The sequence below is a fragment of the Arachis duranensis genome, chromosome 6 (genome assembly GCF_000817695.3).
Source record: "Arachis duranensis cultivar V14167 chromosome 6, aradu.V14167.gnm2.J7QH, whole genome shotgun sequence".
In the NCBI taxonomy this organism is placed as follows: Eukaryota; Viridiplantae; Streptophyta; class Magnoliopsida; order Fabales; family Fabaceae; genus Arachis; species Arachis duranensis.
In genome coordinates, this window is record NC_029777.3 from 75432325 (window position 1) to 75438891 (window position 6567).

The following is a 6567-nucleotide window of genomic DNA, read 5'->3' on the forward strand; positions in this document are numbered from 1 at the left end:
TAAGAAGGATTGGATGAAGACAGTAGGAAAGCAGAGAGACGGAAGGGAAGGCATCTTCATGCGCTTATCTGAAGTTCCTACCAATGAATTACATAAGTATCTCTATCTTTACCTTTGTGTTATTTTCGTTCATCACCATTACCATTTGAGTTTGCCTGACTAAGATTTACAAGATGACCATAGCTTGCTTCAATACTAACAATCTCCGTGGGATCGACCCTTACTCGCGTAAGGTTTATTACTTGGACGACCCAGTGCACTTGCTGGTTAGTTGTGCGAAGTTGTGTAATGCCATGGTATTGAGCTACCAAGTCTTTGGGGTTCATGACCGGGGATTATGAGAGTTGTGAAAAAGTATTTGTTCACAATTTCGCGCACCAAATCTCTACGTAGACGGTTCTTCAAATGAAACCGGAAGTGGCGCAGGCGTGATAATAGAAAGCGATCAGGGAACCCAAATCGAGCTTTCCCTCAAATTTGGGTTCCCTGCTTTAAACAACTAGGCTAAATATGAGGCACTACTAGCTGGTTTGAAGCTGGCTATGGAGGTTGGAGCTCAAAAGCTTATCATCTTTAGCGACCACAAGTAGTCACCTCACAAATAACAGGGAACTATCAAGCCAAGGATCCCACAATGAAAGAGTACTTGGATAAAACCAGGGAACAACTCGGACAACTCGGGGAATATGAGGTCCGCCACATACCTCGGGAACAAAATGCTCGATCTGATGCACTCTCAAAACTAGCCAGCACCAAATCAGGGGGCAATAATAGAAGCCTCATCGAGGAAATATTTCAGAACCCATCAATCTCGGAAGAAGAAAAAGTCCTAGCCATAATAGGTCTGGATCAAGGATGGATGACTTCCATAATTAACTACCTCAAAATAGAAACACTCCCTACAGATAAGAGGGAGGTAAAGAGGTTAAAACGGGAGGCACAATACTACACCATCATAAACATTACTCTATACAAGAGAGGAATTTCAACACCACTGTTAAAATGTGTGCCGACTTCTCACACAAAGGAAGTCTTAGAAGAAGTACACAGTGGCATCTGTGGTAACCATCTCAGAGCACAGGCTCTTACCAAAAAAGTACTCTAGGCCGGATTCTACTGGTCGACTCTACAAAAAGAAGCAACAGAATTCGTAAAGACATGCCCGTTATGTTAGAAATATGCCAACTTTCACATCGCCCCACCAGAGGAGCTTATCAGCGTAAGCTCACCTTGGCCATTCACAAAATGAGGACTCGACCTTCTCGGTCCTTTCCCTCAAGGATCCGGACAAGTCAAATTCCTCATCGTGGGGGTAGACTATTTCACAAAATGGATTGAGGCGGAACCCCTAGCTAACGCCACTGCTCAAAGAAGTCAAAAATTCCTATCTAGAAACATTGTCACAAGGTTTGGAGTTCCATACTCCATCACCACAGACAATGGCACTCAATTTACAAATGTAGGCTTCAGAAAATTGGTGGCTGATCTGAACATAAAACATCAATTCACATCCGTAGAACACCCCCAGGCCAACGGGCAAGCAGAAGCTGCTAACAAAGTCATATTACCTATTTTAAAACGGAAATTACAGGATGCAAAGGGAGCCTGGGCTGAAGAGCTCCCACAAGTCCTATGGGCATATCAGATAACTTCACACTCCACCATAAAGGAATCACCTTTCCGATTAGCTTATGGAATGGAGGCAATGATCCCAGTGGAGGTCGAAGAAGGATCACCCAGAGCGATCCACTACAGTGAAGAGGCCAACTCCCAACTTCAAAGGGAAGAACTCGACCTACTTCCAAAAAATTGAGAAAGAGCTCGGATCAGAGAAGAGGCATTAAAACGTCGAATGGCTTCAAGATACAATCAAAAGGTAGTGCCACGAGGTTTTGCCGAGAACGACCTCGTCCTAATCCGAAATGACATGGGAACAACTCAACCTGGAGAAAGAAGCTGGCAGTAAACTGGAAGGAGCCCTACCGAGTCATAGAAGTACTCGAAAGAGGCTACTACAAGCTATCCGAACTCGAAGGGCGAGAGCTCCCAAGGTCATGGCACACCTGCAACTTAAGGAGGTACTACAGTTAGGAGGTAATAAAGGATCTTAGGATAAGGTGCACTCTTTTTCCTTAAAAAGGTTTTTTAACAAGGCACCAAGCCAAGATCCATGAACTTAGAGGGGTAAAACTCCCACATGTATATATTTGCATATTTTCTTTTCGAATAAAGTTTTTTTCAGATTTTCTACAAATCCTTTATCAAGACGCATTAATCTGAAACGGAAAATTTCATTGCCCAATTATAAAGCTACAGATTGGTAAAAGTGAAAACTAAATTCACTGCCCGATCATGATAAAGACCAACAAAGATGAAAACTGAATTCATCAAAGGTCGACCAAGCGAGGATCAAACCCAATTTCTACAAAATCGGCAAAGATGAAAAGCGACAAAACAGATTAAATGCAAGAAGTTATCAAAAGTGACCCAAAGGAAAGGACCTGATGAGGTCTTAATAAAAGTAGGTTGCTAAAAAATAACTTAAAAGACGGATCGACATGAAGAAGTCGGACCAGTCGAGCACAACAAAGTTATAAAAAGTAAATCCCTAGAAAGAGGCCTGGCCAGCCCTAAAAAAGAAGATTACTAGAAATAAATTCGAAGGGACCGACATGATGAAGTCGGCCTCCCACAAGCCAAAGTTATAAAAGTAATCCATAAAAGAGATCTGACAAAGATCCAAAATGGATTACAAGAAATAACTTCGAAGGGACCGACATGATGAAGTCGGCCTCCCACAAGCCAAAGTTATAAAAGTAATCCATGAAAGAGATTTGACAAAGATCCAAAATGGATTACTAGAAATAACTTACAAGAGACCGACATGATGAAGTCGGCTTCCCACAAGCAAAAGTTATACAAAGTAATCCATAAAAGAAATCTGACAAAGATCCAAAATGGATTACTAGAAATAACTTAGAAGAGACCGACATGATGAAGTCGGCCCCCAACAAACCTACGAAAGTTCTACAAGGTAATCCATAAGAGAGATCCGACAAAGATCCAAACAAAATGGATTACTAAAATAACTTAAAAAGGAGCAGATTGAGGCGAAAGAGTCAGCCAAACAGAAAGCATGCGCTATAAGGAACTTCAAGTCGGACCCAGAAAGCCATGACCCAAAAGAATTAAAGCTACAAGTATGAAAGCATAAAGGCAATCAAAAGAGGTCGGAAAACAGTATTTCAACGCCTTGAAAAAGCCTAAATACTAAGTGAGCAATCAACAGGCAGGAACCAAACTGCTATAATAAACAAAGACCCAAGAGGCCACCTGAAGTCAACCCCAAGAGCTTGAGAAACTACTTTGTTTTTTCCAAAATAAAGTTGCTAACAGAAAAGCAACCAAAGTATCCAGAAGCCAAGACTACAAATTACAAAAAAGAGTTCAAAGCCCACAGGTCAGGCAATACACAAAAGTACCAGAAATAATCATAGAGAATCCAAAGACTTTCCAGTAGCTGCATCACGGGTTGAAGGAGGACGAGTCTGAAGGGATACAACATCTACCGTCCCATTATCCCGGTTCAGGATATGGACGTCAAGATCAGACTCAGGCTGACCAACTTCAGCTGTCGGAGCTGAGGAAGCAGGGGCAATAGAGACTTTGACAGTAGCCATGGGAGGATGCTCGATATCGTCATCATCATCAGGGTCATCAGGGACAATTTTACCATCTTTTACGATGTTGTCTAAGCTGAAAAGAGTATGGTCAATCTCGGGCGCAAGAACTCGAACCTGCTCCTTTAAATTCTCATAAGCAGCATTGACACTGCCTACAAGATGACCTTGAAATTCGGCATAATCAGCTCAGACAGACTCCAAACTCTCCCTAAGACCCATCATCTCCCTATAAGTGGTGACATAGCTCTCCTTATGCTTCAACACTGTATCCTCATCCAAATAAGGAGCATCTAGATTAAAGGGCTCAATAGTCCGAGGTCTTTTTGAAGGAGGAACGACTGTAGGAGAAGAGGTAGCAGCAGAAGTCTGGGGAGGATCTAGCACATGAACCCGAGGGGTAGGAATCATCATCCTCGGTCCAGGAGAGCTCAGCACAGGCTGTTTTTGAGAAACATGAGAAGACCCATCCCCAATCACTTTGGCCGAGATGTTTTGGGCCGCAGTAGCCTTCCTCGTGTTTTTAAAGGCTTTCATGGAGTTATTATTCTTAGCCATCTTTGAAAAACAAAATCAACTATAGAAGCAGGTTACAAACTGGAAAGAGAGGGAAGCAAAGTAAAAACAGAGCAAAATAAGTCGGCCAATACTCAACACAATTCGGATTAGGGAGGGGTCCCCAAAAACATCTTGGTGTCAAGATGGGGAGGTTTTTCCCAGATATCTTCTAAAACATTTACAAAAGCCTGCTCGACCTCGTCAAGCATCTCCCACGTGTATCGAGACACCACAACGTTCTTTTGCCATCATAAGGGGAAGGCAGGCTCATTATTCGCTTCTAGGAATAATGGTCGAGCTCCCTCAACAGCTCGGACCTTAAAAAAGTAATTCTTAAAGTCCCTAAAGGACTCGTCATACATAGCAAAGACTTTGTGCCCCTGGGCAGATCGGAAGGAAATCCAAGAGGCTTTCTTTTTTGAGGAAATCCTGGGCTTAGTCAAAACAAAAAGATAAAGAAAGAGAGTCTGAGAAGGTGTGACGTCCAGCTCTTGGCAAAGTAACTGAAAAATCTTAATAAAACCCCAAGAGTTCGGATGAAGTTGGGATGGAGCTACGTTACACGACCACAACAAGTCGGTCTCAAAGGAAGTGAAAGGAAAATAATATTCAACTGGCTGAAAAAGTAATCATAAGCATAAAAGAAGGGGCGTTCCCTCGGGGTCAAAGCAGGAAAGCAAACCCTCACATTAGAATCAGGCGCTATCAATTCATAGTTCTTTTTTTGATCTCTATTCTTACAGAGTCGATGGTGTTTTCTAAGCTCCGTACAAAACTCAGCATTTACCAAAGAAACACACATCAACACAAGGGAGTCCAACCTGTCGGACATCCCCTCAAGAACTTTAGAAGATGTCTCAACAATATTTTTGCGAGAAGACATGGCCAACTAGTCCTACAACAAGAAAAAGAGAATGGATTACTAACAACTCAGGCGAAATCAAAATAGCTCAGACAAAACATGACTCAGAACAAATACAAAATAGCAAAAAGGAAGACCCCAAGACACACACCAAAGCCCAGGGGCATCCTTTGAAGGCAGAGATAAAGTAAGGACTTAGGAAAAATCTATAAAGGCTACACCTTAACAAAACTCTCAACAAAGAAAAAACAATCCTCTCCCAACCAAGTAAATACACGAGAAGAAAATCAGCCACCAGAAAATCATTATCATCCCAAGAAAACTACCAACATGGCGAGAGTCATAAAAAGGAGCAATCTTTCGAAAAAACAAAAGACTCAATAACAACATACAGTTCATATCGAAAAACACAAGCCAGAAAGCAATAACAGCACGCAGAAACCCTAAATGCAGAAGGACCATTTCAAATATTAAGATACTCCCAGAGCAGTAACAAGTAGATGCACCACCATACAAAAAGGATCGAACTTTCCAAATAAGATCAAAACTTTACCAAGAATGAAACAATGTAAGCATGAAGGAAGAACGACGAAAGAAGTACAAAAAGAAGAACTAACCTGAAATAGGAGGAAGCGCCGATAAAGTTGAAAGAGACAAAAATCAGAAATTCCTTTCGAGCAAAAGAAGCCCCAGCAATCACAAATGATGCTACAAAGGGAAGCGTGAAGAAGGTTCAGGCAAGGACAGAAAGAATAAAAGAGAAAAGGGGGAAATTACAGCAAACAAAGAGAAACAGAAAAGAGAAAGCTTTGGGTGTAATTCAAAATGAAATAAGGAAAGGGGAAAAACAACAAAATGAAGAATTAATGGGTAATTAAAGCCTCGCACGTTCCCAAGGCAGAGAGACGCGTGTTTCAAAAGAACAAAGGAACGCCTGTTTCAAAAATTAAAAGAAAGGAAACGTTCCGCATTCAAAGGGAAACTCTACAAAGAAAAAGTCGACAAATACTCGAGTTCTTCTTCACCAGAGAAGGATTGAAGTCCTAAAACTAAGGACTCAACCTCAAAAGGAAGACCACTGATGAGCGGATAATTTGTACGCTTTTTGGCATTGTTTTTAGTATGTTTTTAGTATGATCTAGTTAGTTTTTAGTATATTTTTATTAGTTTTTAGTTAAAATTCACTTTTCTGGACTTCACTATGAGATTGTGTGTTTTTCTGTGATTTCAGGTATTTTCTGGCTGAAATTGAGGGACCTGAGCAAAAATCTGATTCAGAGACTAAAAAGGACTGCAGATGCTGTTGGATTTTGACCTCCCTGCACTCGAAGTGGATTTTCTAGAGCTACAGAAGCCCAATTGGCGCGCTCTCAACGGTATTGGAAAGTAGACATCCTGGGCTTTCCAGCAATATATGATAGTCCATACTTTGCCTAAGATTTGATGGCCCAAACCGGCGTTCAAAGT